Here is an 18,868-nt window from a genome sequence, read left to right as displayed (position 1 = left end):
GCTGTTGCATAATGCTGTTGTGATGTTCTTGTTCAGGGTATAATCTCTATCATGGGGATCCTGGGCAAGTGGAGGCGCTGCACCGCGATTAATAAAGGTATGACCCCAGGCTCCCAAATAGCGGAGGCTCAGAGCTCCTGAGGACACAGGTACATGCACCACAGTAGTTCCTTATTGCAGGCGTTCACAAAAAGGGCTACATATAGATTATACGTTGGTGGCGCTGTTTGCAACGTTGTATTTCCTTTTCAGATAAAATTCGAGGTCTAAACAGAGAAGGCTCAGACAGTTTTTTTCTATCGTCCTGATTGTATGATTAATGTGCAGGTTACAAAGCTGGTTGGCTGGGATTGATATGTTAAAGGTACTAAGAATAATAAAGCTTGTTTAAAAAAAAACAAAAAAAAACCCACCATTCTAGATAACGCGATAACTTGCGACTGAAGCTGCTTCGAGGTAACAAATATATGGTATAGCTGCAGCATACAATCGGCGGCAATTTCTTATTTACCCAGCAACTACAAGAAAGGACTCCGAGCAAAAGTCCGAAGCCAGAGATAACGTAATACAATTGCCCGCGTTCTGTTAATTACCATATAATGCAAACTGCCCTAATCAAATATGGCGTCGCAAAAATCACCTTTCTACGACTCGTGCACTCCGACGCGGTGTCGCGCGCACGCTTAGTGACGTAGCCGAAGGATTCCCCCCTGTAGCTGTGCGTCGGAAATTTCGTAGTGTGATTGCCGGGATAACTGTCAGTAGGAGAGGGGTGCGCGTGCAGGGTACACGTCACGGGAAGACCGCGGCGCGCGGACACTGAGACCAACACCAACCAGTGCCGGGGAAGCGAGGCGGGTACGTGATATGTGTGTGTGTGTGTGTGTGTGTGTGTGTGTGTGTGTGTGTGTGTGTGTGTGTGTGTGTGTGTGTCCGTGTCCTGATAGTGTGTGTGTCCTGATAGTGTGTGTGTCCTGATAGTGTGTGGGTCCTGATAGTGTGTGTGTGTCCTGATAGTGTGTGTGTCCTGATAGTGTGTGTGTTCTGATAGTGTGTGTGTTCTGATAGTGTGTGTGTTCTGATAGTGTGTGTGTCCTGATAGTGTGTGTGTGTGTGTGTCCTGATAGTGTGTGTGTGTCCTGATAGTGTGTGTGTGTGTCCTGATAGTGTGTGTGTGTCCTGATAGTGTGTGTGTGTGTCCTGATAGTGTGAGTGTGTGTGTGTCCTGATAGTGTGAGTGTGTGTGTGTCCTGATAGTGTGAGTGTGTGTGTGTCCTGATAGTGTGTGTGTGTGTGTGTCCTGATAGTGAGTGTGTGTGTGTGTGTGTGTGTGTCCTGATAGTGTGTGTGTGTGTCCTGATAGTGTGTGTGTGTGTCCTGATAGTGTGTGTGGCCTGATAGTGAGTGTGTGTGTGTGTGTGTGTGTGTCCTGATAGTGTGTGTGTGTCCTGATAGTGTGTGTGTGTCCTGATAGTGTGTGTGTGTGTCCTGATAGTGTGTGTGTGTCCTGATAGTGTGTGTGTGTCCTGATAGTGTGTGTGTGTGTCCTGATAGTGTGTGTGTGTGTGTCCTGATAGTGTGAGCATTAGTGCGAGTGGTTGCATGAAGTCTGTCTGACTTCTTTGTGAGGAGGTCACACGCAGCCTCTCAAGCCCTTTGCTGCCAGTCAGGATAATGCCAGCTGCTCCCCATAGACTTCAGTAGTCAACCTCTTGTAATTTCAGGATCACCTCCTTACACGCGCCATGCTATCACAGACCCGTGTGGCATCACCTCCTTACACACGCCATGCTATCACAGACCTGTGTGGCATCACCTCCTTACACGCACCATGCTATCACAGACCTGTGTGGCATCACCTCCTTACACGCGCCATGCTATCACAGACCTGTGTGGCATCACCTCCTTACACACGCCATGCTATCACAGACCCGTGTGGCATCACCTCCTTACACACGCCATGCTATCACAGACCCGTGTGGCATCACCTCCTTACACACGCCATGCTATCACAGACCTGTGTGGCATCACCTCCTTACACACGCCATGCTATCACAGACCTGTGTGGCATCACCTCCTTACACACGCCATGCTATCACAGACCTGTGTGGCATCACCTCCTTACACACGCCATGCTATCACAGACCCGTGTGGCATCACCTCCTTACACACGCCATGCTATCACAGACCTGTGTGGCATCACCTCCTTACACACGCCATGCTATCACAGAACAGTGTGGCATCACCTTCTTGCACACGCCATGCTATCACAGACCAGTGTGGCATCACCTTCTTACACGTGCCATGCTATCACAGACCCGTGTGGCATCACCTTCTTACATGCGCCATGCTGTCACAGACCCGTGTGGCATCACCTTCTTACATGCGCCATGCTGTCACAGACCCGTGTGGCATCACCTTCTTACATGCGCCATGCTGTCACAGACCCGTGTGGCATCACCTTCTTACATGCGCCATGCTGTCACAGACCCGTGTGGCATCACCTTCTTACATGCGCCATGCTGTCACAGACCCGTGTGGCATCACCTTCTTACATGTGCCATGCTGTCACAGACCCGTGTGGCATCACCTTCTTACATGCGCCATGCTGTCACAGACCTGTGTGGCATCACCTCCTTACATGCGCCATGCTATCACAGACCTGTGTGGCATCACCTCCTTACACACGCCATGCTATCACAGACCTGTGTGGCATCACCTCCTTACACGCGCCATGCTATCACAGACCTGTGTGGCATCACCTCCTTACACACGCCATGCTATCACAGACCAGTGTGGCATCACCTCCTTACACACGCCATGCTATCACAGACCAGTGTGGCATCACCTCCTTACACACGCCATGCTATCACAGACCCGTGTGGCATCACCTTCTTACATGCGCCATGCTGTCACAGACCCGTGTGGCATCACCTTCTTACATGCGCCATCCTATCACAGATCCGTGTGGCATTTACCTTCTTACATGCGCCATGCTATCACAGATCCGTGTGGCATCACCTTCTTACATGCGTCATGCTATCACAGACCTGCGTGGCATCACCTTCTTACATGCGTCATGCTATCACAGACCTGCGTGGCATCACCTTCTTACATGCGCCATGCTATCACAGACCTGCGTGGCATCACCTTCTTACATGCGCCATGCTATCACAGACCTGCGTGGCATCACCTTCTTACATGCGCCATGCTATCACAGACCTGCGTGGCATCCCCTTCTTACATGCGCCATGCTATCACAGACCTGCGTGGCATCACCTTCTTACATGCGCCTTGCTGTCACAGACCTGTGCGACATCACCTTCTCCCTTAACAGAGTGAAAGGGTGAGCCATATACGTCTGAAAGATCTAGACGTACTGTAACTTCAGCCTCTCTTTGTCAACAGGATATCTCACCATTTTATATAAAGAAGGGATTACTTCAAGATCACTTCCGTTTGATGTTTTCTCACGATTGAATGTTCATCGCGCTCGGAAGTTGGGTCATCACCAGGTAAATGTACACTGAATTATTGTCTTGTCTCCTTTCATCTCAGATGGCTTGTGAGGTATTCTACATCCTGTGATGCGGTGTGTCTCTCTCAACCTCTAAATTTACTTAGACGTGCAAATGAGGAGACTGTAATGGGAAAGAGAAGCATTACAAATTAGTCAAACACAAATATTTGTTTTGGTAACCTAACGCTTGTGCTTATTTCCCCTGGTAAAGTGATGTGATTGAACTCCACTTCAGATGGCTTCTTGTATCATATCAATAGTTTAATATTAGTGGACACTGCATAATTAGCAGAATCCATATAGCTCTAATGGAGGTTATCAAGGGACAGGCCAACTTTTTTGCATTAACTTTATTTTGCCCCCTCTCGTGTCCTATAATGTATCACCAACAGTTCATTGGTGCATTGTTGCAATAGCCGTCATTTTGATGTCAGCAGAGAACGCTAATAATTATTGGTATCACCATTCCTTGTCAGGATATTAGAACAGGTGGCAAAAGAGTACATATACTCCGTATTACTTTGTGTTGCAGCAACTTTGTTTTCACTGTGTAGAAAAGATCCAAACTGCTAATTTAAAATAAGGGAAAGGTGTGGTAGCACCAGGATCATAAGGATTTGCAGTACCAATTGGAGTTGAAGAACACCTGCCCAGACACTGCCAGAGGAACCTGTAGTGCATCGTGCAGGTTTAAACACAGACCTACCATTTTGGATTTGGTGCGTCAAGCCTCCCTAATAGCTAGTATTGGCGTCTATTTTCCAGATCAAAGGCGGGGGAAGCAAAACAGCGAACATCACCAAATATACAACAAATACATGTGTGAAATGTCATGTGTGCAGCAATCAGGGATGAAGGGAAATTATTTTTAGAAATGTGACAAGGACCTGGAAATATTACTTTACTTTAGATCAAGTCTGCAGTAGGACAACAGTGAAATATAGGTGATCGTAATAAGGCAATTTGTCAAACTAATTATTTTTGGACTGGGTAAGTGGGACAATGGTTAAGTAGGATTGTCCTGAAGCAGGCGAGTCTTGCTTGATACTGTGGTTCACAGGATAGGTATCTGCTGAACATCTTTAAACCAGAATGTGATATTAAGTCGCAGCCGTTTCACTGCGACAAAATCACAACCGGTGTTCGGTCGCAGACAGACCCCGCTGCAGCCGATCCGCCGCTGGAATCCCTGCCACCGGCCTCTTCTAAGCTAAGATTTATTACTGCTTACGGTACGGGGATAATTTAAAGGGTTTTAGTGCTTAAGGTAGGGAGTTAATTCAAGGGGGTTAGGGTCTTTGGGTAGGGTGTTTAAGCATTTACCTTAGCTTCGACGTGGCCGGCGGCGGGGCAACTCATGGCGAAGCGTTGGAGGTCATTTGTTCGCGGCAAAACTATTAGAAATACATCAGTATTTCTTTTTGTGGGGGGGGGGGGGGAGAACAAGCATGAGTCCTATTCAGAGTAGAACCTAAACACATGTGTGTGTGTGGGTGTGTGTGTGTGTATATATTAAACACACTTAATTAAAACTGCAGTTCCTTTCTGCCTTGTTAAATTCATATGAAATGCATTGTTTTTATTTCCTTGCAATCTACACAGAATAGATTTATACATCAGGGTTATTTCCTCCATCCCGCTTTTGTTGTGTTGCCTGTCTGTCTGACATAGAATGGGTAAGAAAAAATGTTCAGATCCGTTTTGGATGCTTCCAGTTGTGTTTCTAAGTTTTGGAGACACAGGTTTCATGCCTTTTGCCTCCACCCCAGTGACTCATGTATGCTGTGTTTCCAGACGCCCTGTTTGAGAGTCATCTTTTCAGAGGATGCATCTTGTTAGTTCTTTAAAAAAAAAAAAAATGAAGCTTGTTCAGCGTTTCCCCCAGACCACCTTGTGGAAATCTAAGTATGACCACAGGTGGTACCGTCCTGTTATTCAGCCCCAATTCCTAAACTGGGATTGCTCTGTCCTTTTTGTAGATGTACTGATCATCATGAATGTAATAATTTCTAGTGTCTTTATAGGACAAGACTGGCCATGTCTGGTTGCTATTCATTTAGCTGTGACGCTTCCTTGTACTACTAGACAATATTTTTGTCCCATTCATTTAAAAAGAACTGGGCTTTTCTCCAGCATGGTGAAGATGTCCTTGCATCATGTTAAATAGGGACCTCTGTCCTTCAGATCTACAGATATGTCCTTCACTTGCTTTTCTTTAGAGAATTAGCATCTAAACAGGATATCAAATAGTCCTTTCAGATGTTGAATAGGCACTTGTCCTACAAACAACAATCATATATAACAAGACTCGGCTGCTTCAGGACATAGCCCTGCTTACTCGGGCCAAAAATATTTATATTTACAAATTGCCTTATTTCCCTTATTAAGATCCACTACTGTATGTTTGATGTAAAGTAATATTTCCATGCCCTTGACATTTCTACAAATATATTTTTTTCGTACCTGATTGCTGCAACATTTTGCATCTGTATTTGTTTGCGATTTTCTTCCCCAGCTTTGATCTGTGTGGCATGTCCTCAGAGAGGACAGTTCTAGGCCACTCTTGTCTTAAAGAATAGTTAATAAATTCAGGCTTTTCTTCCCTCGTGTTTAACGATACACTGATACAGTACAGTTTCAGTCTGTCCTATATGTGAATCCTGTTCTCTGAATTAACGTTCAAAGAATAAATCAGGGCTTGATGAGTTGTAAAATGTGTGTAGTTATTGGTATATATCGATATATCTCTAGCATTCATCCATCAACATAAATGCTGCTCTGTAAAGTAGTTGGGCAGAGTATATAGTATTCAGTTAATGCAAAGAAAGAAGAAAAAACAAGCCCATCACAGTATTTACATGTTACTTATGTTGAATTGTATTATCCCTGAACAAAACACAGCATCACAGGCAACCTTATCGTCTTGTTCTGCTGTGAAAATCGTTATTGTAATCTTCACTAAAGAGCATTATTTATCTGGAGTTGGTGCTTTGACAGTTGTTACGTGTGTGTGTGTGTGTGGTGTGTGTGTGTGTGTGTCTATGAAAGGAACATTAAATCTTTAAGTAAAATTCTTTGTTGTGAAATGAAAGCGCTCTCGGCAATTCATTTCCCCCCTCTCCCAAATGAATATTTGTTGATGTGACTTGTTCTGTGTAAACTAAACTTTAGGTGTTTATATGCTGTACACTAATTGTGATCACTGTTTCATTATTTCGTGCTTATTGAATTGCTAAAGGTTCAGTTCTATATTTTTATTTTACAGAAACTAATCGCATCAAATGTTCTAATTCGGAGCAATTTTGGTGTATTTCTCTTTTTGCCACCTTTTTGCTTTTCTAAAAATTGATTTGCTTATTTAATAACATTTGTTACCAAGAAAGTTATATTAATATAGTGATAAAGTGTGAACTAAACTGGAACTTTAGTTGGTTGTTTTCGGCCTAGATGTGAAAAACATTTAAACATATACATTTGGGAAACAAACAGTAGACAAAAAAGTGAGACACTTTTTTTTTAGTGAACAAGTGGTTCAAAAAGATGTGAGCTTTCCATGACCAGAAAGATGTCAACATGAGTCTGAAGAAGGGACATGTTGTGGCTGGCATTGCTCTGAACCAATATCTCATTGGCCTGTAGAAGTAATACAGCTAATATGGTGCCATCCTCTATTTGAATCAAACATTACAATGGTATAATATTTATTTGACTAAAGTGGGGAGTGTACTTTAATGGGCATATATTTCTTAACAGAGTCCAAATTGATTTGGCATCTAGGTTGCATTTCTTGTTTGACCAAATGCATAAAATGTTTTATTATTTTACATGTATTTCTTTTACAAATTGAGGCAATTATTTAAATATTGTATCTTCCTGCAGTTTTTTTTTATTTCAGGTCTTAATCTTAGATTTTTATGCAACGATTTTTCATGTTACCGTTTAACTCCCTTTATCTGTAGGCTACATATAACAGTTTGTTTTCTCTTTGGTCGTTTGGGCAGACATGCCGCATGCACAATATTATCTGAGTTTAGGTTTGTTTATGTAATTCCCAATCTGACTGGCATTTCTGTCCCCTTAGGCCCTGCAATAAATTAGTTCATTTTGGCAGTGCAGATGTTAATCTCCTGCAAAGTCGTTTTAATGTTCTATTTGTACATGATTTTAGATTCATAGCTTTTGCACAGGGTACAGAGAGATGTCTGGACATACGTTTTATCCTTTTATTGTCAGAAGAATGGTGTACAAGCTTTCCAACCTCACAGGTTTCTTCAGTTGTATGGTCGTTGTACAGCAAGTCAGCAATTTATATACAATTTGTAGTATAATGATTTACAGTGGGAGTAGGGAAGGGATATGCAATATAGCATTGTAAAATCATTATTGAATTCATGACAAATGAGGATATTTTTGATATCAAATTATTTGACAAATCTTAACTTATTAATATGTGGCCTTTTTGTTTCATAATTAGGATCTCCTTATATTTTTGGGCATTATAAAAACTTACATCTTTGTTCTTTTCAGTTTCCAGAAATTGCAGAAGCTTATACCGATACATGTGTTTTCGTCAATTGTGTGGCCAGCTCTTCCAATGTCCGTATCAGGTAACGGGGACTTAAATAAACCTCCTTTTTACATTTATTTATGTTGTCACATGGCTGAGGAAAGGAGAAAGACATTCAATATTTTCATGGGGCCAATCACTTCCAGTAACTCCTATATTTCTCCATTACACCCAATCTACCAGTCCGGTCACGACTAAGGCCTCACTCACCATGCTGCCTGTACGGAAGCCTTCACACGGCATCACGCTTGCCTGCAGCAGGAGAGATTTTCTGTCCTGCAGGCAGATGTGACAGAGGGCGTTTTGGGGTGCGTGGCCGTGACGTCACGGAGCTGGTTCGCCCTCATTGGGCTAACTGCTCATGTGACCCCACCGTCGTGCGGCAAATACAAAATAATTTGTCTGCTCAAGTTACTCGCCGGGTAACGTGCACGTGCGCACTATACACAATTACATTACCCTAATGCGATTCATCGCGTAGCGCTCTCGCAAGCAATTAGCAAGGACAAGGCCTAAGAATCCTCTTTAAAGCTGCAGTTCAGTCTTTTTTTTTTTAATTTATTTTTTTACTTCAATAGTTTTATGTGTGCAATCTCTAATTACCTAAAGAACAGTATAGCTGCAGGTCAATTCGTTCTCCATGTATTGATAGGCGAAATTTGGTGACATAATTAGAGCTGGCATATGTTTTTTTTTGCTTCTGTCAGTCAGTGGAAGCTCATGAATATTCATGAGCACTCTTGCACTGACATGTGCTGGAGGGAGGGCAGGGCTGACAAAGGGGTGTGCCAGAGCTTGTGACAGGACATGAAGGGGCAGTGCCTTAGCAAATGGCTGTTAAAATAGAATACAAGAAAATTGGTCTTTTTTTAGTTGTTTTTTTTAAAACAGAAAATGCTAAAAGTATTTTTTCTTACTACAGAACTGATTTATTAAAAAAACCACACATGCAGGATATTGACTGAACTGCAGCTTTAAGAGGAGCAAACCAAGCAATATCCTACGTGTGTTTTTTTTATTTTAAATAAATCAGTTCTATAGTATTGGATAATACATACATTTAAATAAAAATAAAAATATTATTCAACTCTTAATGCCATTTTAATAAGTTTTAAAGCAGCAGTTCAAGCAATATCCTACATGTGTGTTTTGTTTAATAAATCAGTTCTGTACTATGAGAAAATACTTGCAGCATTTAAAAAACAAAAATGTTTTAAAGACATTTTTAATGTTTCTAATGTAGGAAGCATTTCCAAAGTGACAGTCCCCGTCCCCTTCTGATAGGCTCTGGCTCTTGAGCCCCGCCCTCTCTCTAAAAGTGCACCAATTGTATCTTGTAACTGCCCAGTCAATCATATTCCAGGGCTACATTGCCCACAATGCTGTGCAAGAACTGAATTAAATAACCCGGAGCAAGCGATTGATTACAGGAGAACGGATCGATCTGCAGCTTAGCTAATCACTTGTCAGTGAGCAGATTGTATTGAATGGGGGAAAAAAATATATATATTTAAAAAAAAAAACGGCAGCTTGAATTGCAGCTTTAATATACTGAGCATCTTTTGATTTCTATAGCAGGCTTTAGCCTACCTCTAGCACTGCAAGATGTTTGTAACACTTTCCTGTTTGTGATAATTTGTTGCCAATATTCCCAGCAGTTTGAGCTGCAAACTGTAACAATAGATAATGTTACCTCCGTCATATGAGTACATTGTAGCTGCTGAGTTACACTGACAGGAAAATTGATTGAAACTGAAAGGCGGCCATTTATTGAACCCTGGGAAGCAGGATCTTTGCTGATCGATTTGCAGGAGAACAAATCGATCGGCAGCTTAGGTAATTCGTTTTCAATAAAGGTAATCAAAGGTGGCATATATTAAAACTAAAAAGGATTACAAAAATATGTAAGTGCCACTTGTACTGCCTCTCTAAATCACAGTGATCTTGCTGTTGGTGCTGCCTGCCTGTGAAATGAAGGCCACACACTTTGCATTAAAAGACTACATCCCTTTCCAAATAATCTTAATTTGTTTAAAAATGATGCAGCTCTAGAAACCAACTGTGTAAAAAACTGATGGATATAAAGTCTTAAAGTCAGAAGGGACGGAGGCAGCATACTGTATCAGAATAAGGAATGTACTGTAACAAGTTGCAAAAGAGCAATCAAATTAGCAAAAATTGAAAAGGATTGCAATAGAAAGTAAGATCAACCCTAAAATGTTCTTTAAGTACTTTAATAACAAAACGATTAGAAAATAAAATATAGGACCCTTTCAGTGTGAGATGGGCAGGCAAAAAAAAAAAAAAAAGCTGAGGTATTAAAGAAATTATTTGCCAGGGAAGAATCAATTGCAAAAATAGTGCCACAGGAGGAAGCAACAACCTCTGTGTATTAAGGCACAATTGGTTAACTGAGGAAGAAGTGCATAGACGGCTTGATAAATTTAAAGTAAATAAAGCACCTGGCCTCGATGGCACATCCAAGTGTTCTTAAGGAGCTAATTTCAGTAACAGCCAAACCATTGCATTTAATATTCAAGGACTTCATTTCCACAGGCCCAGTACCACAAGATTGGCATAAATCAGCCTGAAGCAGCGTCAACGTCACGGCGCCATGACGTTGACTTCAGTGCGTCGCGGGCGATTGGCCAGCGACGTCACTGCCCCGGCTCCCTTCGCGCACACTGGCTCGCCTGCAAGTCCGTGGAATCGCGCTGACTAAGCAGGCGAGCCTCAGCGTCAGCGCGCCTCCGCTCTCCTGAAGCCTCTATGGCCCCGGCCTAAGTGAGAGTCTAGCAGATTACAAATGTCTGATTTTGTATTAAGAGTATGAACTCGTAAACCTGATACTGTAGTTGCATCTCTGGCTGCTTACTGTCTACTACCTCCACAGATTTATTGTTTATAGTCGTCCAGTAGGATTAACAGGATTAGCCTGTTAGAGTTGCATGTTACTTTATGTGCTATACTATTTACCAGTGATAGCCAGTTAGAGCTGCATTGTGCTATTACAGCTTGATTTTAGTAGACAGTAAGCAGCCGGAGCTGCATCGATCAGGTTTATGAAGTCATACTCCTAATGCAATCAATCATTTGTCATCTGCTAGGCTCTCACTGATATATCAAGGTATAATCAGTACTTTATTTTTACAGTAGTATGGCTTATTTCCTGGTCCAGCAGCCTGTTAGAGCTACCGTTTACATCCACCACCTATTGGCAATTTGCAGCAATTGCCCACAGGCACAATTATCTGTCTATTGCATCACACTACACCTGAATCCTGACATAAGTTTACTTGTAACTCGTTACCACTTATAGATTTTGCCACAGATCTTTGTAGGGTCAAAAGCGGTATAATGGTTGTTATGGTCTCCAACCAACTGACACATCAATATACACCAGCATTACCTTACACAGTGTATATATAACCCTATGGTTATACATCTCTGTCCCTCAGACTAATGGAACCAATTATTTTCCCCCTCAACAAACATTGTATTTCCCACTCACCTGTTTTTTAATTATACTATTATACGTGTATGTTTTTACATTGTCACATTAATTTGTAAGTTATTGGGATTTATTTTGGTGATGAATTAAATGTTAAGTATGAATAGCCTAAGGTGTGCACCACTACGGTACTTCTTTCTGAAGATCAGGGACTCCTGTCATTTAATTCTCTAGTTCATCTACCAATTAAGTTTTTTTATTTTCTGTACATGGTACTGGACATGAGATAAAATGCATATCTTCAACCATTATGTATGACTTTATTCATATAGTGCCCACATAGTACTGTACTTGGCGCTTTATAATACAATACGTGCAACAAACACAATCACACCATAGGACAGAATCTCTGCCCTGGAGAGCTTACAATGTAAATGGTGTGGGAGACTTGGGCCCCGCTCACACAGCACGCTACACGACGTGCGCGCGTTTGTCACAGATTTCTGGCGGCTAATGGTAGGGTTCAGTATTGAAACTAAAATTGGCTGCAAAGTATGGCGTTGACGCTGCTGCAGTAGCTGGAGTCTTTCAAAACTGTGATGTCTGCAGCAGCGTGACGTCAGTTTCAGCAGCCAATCCATGCTGTTAACATTGATAGACCCAGCCCATGTCTGGGTAAATATTTCATTTTTCTACTTAGTTAATAAAATGATGCAAAGAAAATAATCATTAAAGTGCTGCTATGTAATAACGTAAGCACAAATGAGTTTACATTTTGAACGAAACTTGTGCATATGTGATTAGGCAACATTATCATGGCACTAAGCCTTTTGAATACAAGGCACATAAAGTTGATTCAAGTCGACTGGACGTACAAATGCGTTTTTCTTTTAGAATGTTATTGGCTGTATTGGATCGGGAGGTTCCCCTATGTCGGATCATTCCGTCTGCTGGGGATGATCACACATCGCCCAGCAGACGGAGACGCGCGCACGCAGCGTCGCGAAGATCCCCCTGTGTGAACGCGGCCTTGGGCCTGGGACATAGTGAAATCAGCGTCGCTGAGGTGGGCTGAGCCGCGCTGAACAGATGCACAAAGCCCCTGCATCTGTAATCAGCGCGGCGATAGTTTCTACCTCCGCATGCTTGCTGATGCGTGCGGAGGCTGAGAAAATCAGAAGATACAGGAGAGTTTGAAATTTTGCCGCTTGGGGGAGCGGAGGAGCAGTCACGTGACCGCTCCCATCCAATGGGGCTGCAGCCTTTTTTTTTTCCTTCTGTGTCGGTGTTCTGAGATAGCAGAGCCACCAGACCAGCAAAGCACAGAGCCAGCAGAGAGGTGTCTGTGTCTGAATATATTTATCAAAGTTGCACAATGTTAATAAATTTATTCTCATATGTCTTTTTTTAAATTTTTTAAAAAATATTATATAACACACACACACGTATATACACACACACGTATATATACACACACACACGTATATACACACACACACACACACACACACACACACACACACACACACACACACACGTATATACACACACACACACACACACACACACACGTATATACACACACACACACACACACACGTATATACACACACACACACACACGTATACACACACACGTATACACAGACCACTTCAAAGTGACACACACACACACTGATTAGCTACCAATTGACACACACACACAGTGATACCCGCCTCCCAAGCGCTCCCGAGCGGCAGCAAGCAACAGCGAGCAGCAGCACAAAAGTGTTTACTATGTCCCAGGCCTTAGACAGTTGGTGAGGGAGTAAGTGCAGTAGATGGCAGTGCTTGGCCACAATGTTTGGGTAGGAGTAGCTGGGTGTAGCACAGTAATCATTAGTTTGGGCTATTGAAATGCTTCATTTAAGATGTGAGTTTTAAGGTTTAACTTAAAGGTGCGGAGAGAAGGTGTTTGGCGTGTTCAGTGTGTGAGGGAGTTCCACGGGTTAGGTGCAGTGAGGGAAAAAGGTTTAAAGGTGAGAGAGCACAGTAGAAGTAAAAGGTGTTGAAAGGAGACTGTTAGGCTTTGGTCCCGCTGCATCCGGCGGCGCGCGTGGTCGCGTGCGCGCTACTTACCATCTGATGGTATCCTCCCGAGCAGGTCCCAGTCGCTCCTCCCTGCACGGCTCGCTACACGCTGTGACGCGTCAGCCGCCAGGGGATGCAAGAGAATTGTATTCCCAAGCGGCGACGCGTCACGTGGTGTGGCTGTGAGCCAATGAGGAGGGGAGGCTTCGGGGAGCAGGGAAAGCCGCTGCAGCACCAAGGGAGCCCCCCTGCTCCCTCCCACAGACTCTCTCCTCATAGTCTGTTTCTGCAGATGCACGGGGGCGGAAGGCAGGGGAGGGAACCCCTGGCAATGCGGGGAGATGGGGGAGGGAACTCCCTGACACACAGTGTGATGGCCCCGCCCCCGACGTCATTGCCACGCCTACCCGACTCGTTTTGGCAACGCCCCCGCTCCAACTCCCGCTCCCTGCAGATAGCGGTCAAGTGCCTCTCCACGCGCCGCCTGTCTGCAGTGCAGGGACGTGGTCTGAGGCAGCGGAGCCTTAGCCTTATGGGTAGAGGGCAGGAGTCGAGCAGGGGCATAACATCGCTGATATATAAGGAGGAGCTGATAAGTGTAAAGCCTTAAATGTAAGGAGGTGAACTTTGTAGGTGATGTGAAATTTGATGGGAAGCCTGGAGAGGGATTTAAGGAGGAGATGAGCAGAAAATGAAATTATTCTAGCGGCAGAATTTTGGATCGATTTGCCTCGCAACTTTCTCATTTGCAGATAGACCTGTTAGCAGTACAATAATCCAGATGGTGGAAACGGCTGTAAGAGCAATAGTGTCTATATATTAGGTGATTCTTTATAAATGAGGACGAGAAACTTGTAATTGTGTTGTCTGGTGTAACTAAAAGGTTTTTTTAATTTTTTTTTTTTTTTTAAATGCTGAATTCATCAGATATTGGCATATGGTCACAAATATATTACTTTTAAATTGAGCTCAATTCAAGTTTGGATAATGAGATTACATAGAGCAATGATTCTCCAATATTTTGGGGTGTCCAACCAATAATGTGTTCATATGCGGGGTTGGGTTCATTCACCTGTGCAACAGCATCCTTATTCTTAAAAATCTGGTGTGGTCGGCTGTCTCTTATATAGAGATTTGAGAATCACGGACCTAAAACATAAACTGCAAAAAAAAATCATTTTAAGGAAAAGATGGATAAACAAAGTTCCATCCTTATACCTGTTATCCAATAATGTACATGGTTCTTACCATGTATGCAATAAAATCGTTATGTTTTAACTGCATTAGTTCTGAAGGCACAAGGAGCACATTTAATTTATCCAACAGTAATCAAAATATTTTTCATATACTGTGTATATTCCATCTGAACACTTTAGCATTAATAATAATAGCATGTTCTTGTATAGCGCTGCTAGTCTTACGTAGCGCTTTACATAGACATTTTGCAGACACAGTCCCTGCCCCATGGAGCTTACAATCTATGTTTTTGGTGCCTGAAGCACAGGGAGATGAAGTGACTTGCCCAAGGTTACAGGGAGCCGACACCGGGAATTGAACCAGGCTCCCCTGCTTCAAACTCACTGCGCCACTCCTTCAAACAAATTGTGAAGAAATACATATTCTATTATGTATGGCAAAACAGAGTTACAAATAGTGCCCTAACCCCTCCTCCCCCCAAATTAAAAAAAAAATGATATAGAAAAAGATAAAAGAACTAGGTCCTTTAATAAATGCTAAGAGAAGCTATAGCTGGTGTTTAAAGGTGTGAATACCTACTGTGATAAATATAACTACAGTATATATATCGTTCAGTCCTATAAATGTACCAGTGCACATGTATTCACCAAGTGTTGAGTGATATAATGAAAAAACCGTTGATTGCTGCCTTGGTATGAATTGTTCCCTCAATTCTTCATGGATGTCTTATATGTCAAACTCTGGGAGCCAAATGGAGTGACAGAAAATTTGAAGGACACTATGGTTCAATATGCCAGAAACGGTAATGCTGGTGATGTGGATGATGATGGGGATTATACTCTCTCATTCCCCAAAGTGATAAAGCATTTCCCATTACAGTGGCAAAAAAACCCTCGCTGGTAGTCTGATGGGAGAGGACAATGTGTCAAAATTAAAAACGCAGAGTGAAGGTGTATATCGGTTGGAAGATGGCGCTCTCGCCGCCTCCTCCCTCACGATAACAGCGTGTCTCTGAAGGGTTCACGCCCCTCCAGGTTGGAGCCGTATATTTGTTTCCATAGCGACAGCGTTCCTCCTCTCCCCCCCTCCCCCCCCAATGCAGGCGCACTCCATAAGCATTTCACCGCTGGCAGTTTCATCAGGAGTTTTAAATGTTTGCTAAAGGGCTATATAACATGATGTAAAGGTTAACTTGACTATACTATTAAATTGTATTGAGTGTGGATGAGTAATACATAGAAAGTGCCATTAACAAATTAGACACAAACCTGATGGTTTGCAAACATTCTTTAATGCTAAATATGCAATTTTGAATTCCAATAAACATTCCTTAGATTCATAGGTCTGTTTCATTGTTTTGAACTTGCTTCATTTTAGCAGGTTTATGCTGGATTTGTGTAGAATGGGTTTAATTTTGCTTTGAAGAAACACTGTATAGTGGAAAGAGGCTTCTCCAATTCCAGTATTTCAGCCAGTTTAATATCGTGTGACTTGCCCCTATAATTTGGCTATCTCCCATTGATGTGTTTAAAAATAATAATAATAATAAATAAATAAAGTGGCAATGCCGCTCTATGTCCACAGTTTCCTCCTCCCGTTTGTATAGTGATGATAGAACCGAGAGAGAGTCGCAAATCCTCCAGGTAGATTCTTTAAATGCAATTATACTATTCTGCATGATGTGGGTGTTGGAATAGCAACACTGTCCACCTCGGGGCTCCCACCGGAAACTTCTCCAATCAGCTGTTTCCCTTTTTAAATTAAGAATTATAAAAAGCCGGGATACTCCCCACTCTGCCCTAAAGGGTGTGGAGCCCAAGCCACAATGCTACATATGTGGTGTTCCTGCCCACATGTAGCCTCCCTTTGGAGGAAAATAAGAAACTGGTTGAGAAGGATACTGGGTCTAGACTTGCCATTCGACCAATGGTTATTGGTAGTGTTGGACCGGGTCCTACTTTAAAAAAAAAAAAAAAAAACGGGTAACGGGTACCCGGCCAAAATTAAATGATCTACCCGGTTATCCGGTTGGCACGTACCTGGGGGTGGAGGAAGATGGCGGCGACATCTAGGAAGGTCGGCAGCGGTCCTGTGGCGGCGGCAGCATCAGAAGTGTGTGTTCAGCCGGCGCGGGAGCTGCAGGACTCCATAGTAGTGTGAGTTGGGGATCCATGTGACCAAGAACGCTTCTGCTCCGGTCACATGGATCCCCAGCTCACACTGCTATGGAGTCCTGCAGCTCCCGCGCCGGCTGAACACACTGCTGATGCTGCCATCGCCACAGGACCGCTGCTGACCTCCCTAGATGTCGCCGCCGCCTTCCGTCGCTGACAGCAGGTAAGTGATGATGTATTTTTCAGCTACCATGACATTACCCGGCGCCGGGCCCACTTCTCAGTTGTCGGGTCTGGGTAATGTCCGGGCAGCTGAAAACCTACCGGGTAATTCTGTGTACTCCGTATATCACTAGTTATTCCTGCTCAATAGACTGACCCAGGGAATTCCCGTAACCGATCTTGCTCTCATTAGCCACTTTACAACAGCCACTAGATGTGAAATAGCCTCGGTATGGTAACAACAAGAAATATCTCAAATTTCGAAAATAAGAAATATGATTTGGTATGTATGCCAAATGGAAAAACTGACTAGTGTATTAAATGACTCGGGCACAAAATTAAAAAAAACTTGGCAACCCTGGCTAGCCCAATCGGACATCAAGGGTATAAACCCTTCTTCAATTATGACATAATTTAAATACTGGATGACATAAGCTCTCCCCCCGATAGGGAATAAGCTACACTTGGCGCTTAATGGTAACCTCGCAGAAGCATAGCCCACACAGTAACACCCAGTTGGGAAATTGATAACGGAAGAGAGGACACCTTACAACTAAGAAAGCTCCCACCCCCCATCCCTCCTTCCCCATGGTGTGTACCCCCCTCCTTGTTCTTTTTTTCCCCTTATTGCTGTAAATCTGTGATTTACTTGTAATGTGTAATTCTTTTGTCCTTGTATGTATTAATAATAAATTATAAAATGGTGGCAAACATGTAAAACTGCTTTACTGTGTAGTACACACAAACAAATAGAATTGCACTAACAAGATGTCAGTAGGTAATGAGCTTTGGGTGTTATCAGGACACCAGCGTCCTTCTCTCCTAGTCCTCAAATATATACATTGAGAGAAAAGAACCCAATATTGTGCACTCAAACACCTCCTAGTATAATTTTACAAAAATAACAGTTTTATTGAAGTCCAAAAACGTGTGAATTTAAATCCTGAACAGAGCACAAACCCCATTGTTTGTGTTTTTGAGAAGAGCTTAGATCACTATAAAATGATCCACCTTGTTCTCCGGACCTTTGTGTCTCAGTGCAGTATTAATATACTGTATTAAATGCCGTAGTATTAGTGTATATCTCGGCAGGTGTTTACCCTGATCTATATATCACTCACTTTTTTTTCTTCCCCCTCGTGTTATTTGGGGGTTATACATTTATAAACGATGTATCTGAGAGACATTAAATAATCCGTATTATAGGCCAGGGGTGTGCAAAATTTTCATTCTACGCCCCCCTGCTCGTGCCTTCTCCCCCTTACCTTATCTCCAGCGTCAAATGACGCTGCACGTTCATGTGACGTCACGTTGCCATGGCAACTCGACGTCACGTGAAATTACGCAACGTCGCCTGACGCTTTTGGAGACAATGTAAGAGATCTTACAGAGACTTCGCTCCCCCGGCATTTAAATGCTTTGGGGAAGAGCGCGGGGCCTCTGTAAGCACACGCTCCCCAGAAAATCTCGTGCCCCCCGAGTTTGCGCACCCCTGGAATAGGTCATGGTAAACACCTGCCGAGATATACACTAACACTACGGCATTTAATACAGTATATTAATACTGCACTGAGACGCCAAAGGTCCGGAGAGTAAGAAGGATCATTGTTGCATGGATGTCTAGGCCAGGGGTCTGCAACCTTCCAAGGAAGAGCCATTTTATAAAAAAATGTCTTCATCCAAAATATTCAGAGAGCCGCATCACATGTATGAATATTACACCCCCA

General features: G+C 43.0%; 1 protein-coding gene across 1 annotated transcript in view; it reads left to right on the top strand.

Annotated features, from left to right (window-relative positions):
• The first annotated feature begins 682 nt into the window (after positions 1 to 682).
• Positions 683 to 18,868, top strand: part of MTFR1 (mitochondrial fission regulator 1) — a 50,171-nt gene continuing 31,985 nt past the window's right edge. Inside the window, exons 1-3 of the mRNA XM_075584022.1 lie at positions 683 to 858; positions 3,409 to 3,515; positions 8,048 to 8,127. The gene's annotated coding sequence lies outside the window, so the exon portion shown is untranslated. The remainder of the gene's footprint in view (positions 859 to 3,408; positions 3,516 to 8,047; positions 8,128 to 18,868) is intronic.

The sequence above is a fragment of the Ascaphus truei genome, chromosome 2, assembly GCF_040206685.1.
Source record: "Ascaphus truei isolate aAscTru1 chromosome 2, aAscTru1.hap1, whole genome shotgun sequence".
In the NCBI taxonomy this organism is placed as follows: Eukaryota; Metazoa; Chordata; class Amphibia; order Anura; family Ascaphidae; genus Ascaphus; species Ascaphus truei.
Note: the sequence above shows the minus strand (reverse complement) of the source record. Positions and strands in the feature narration are given on the sequence as shown.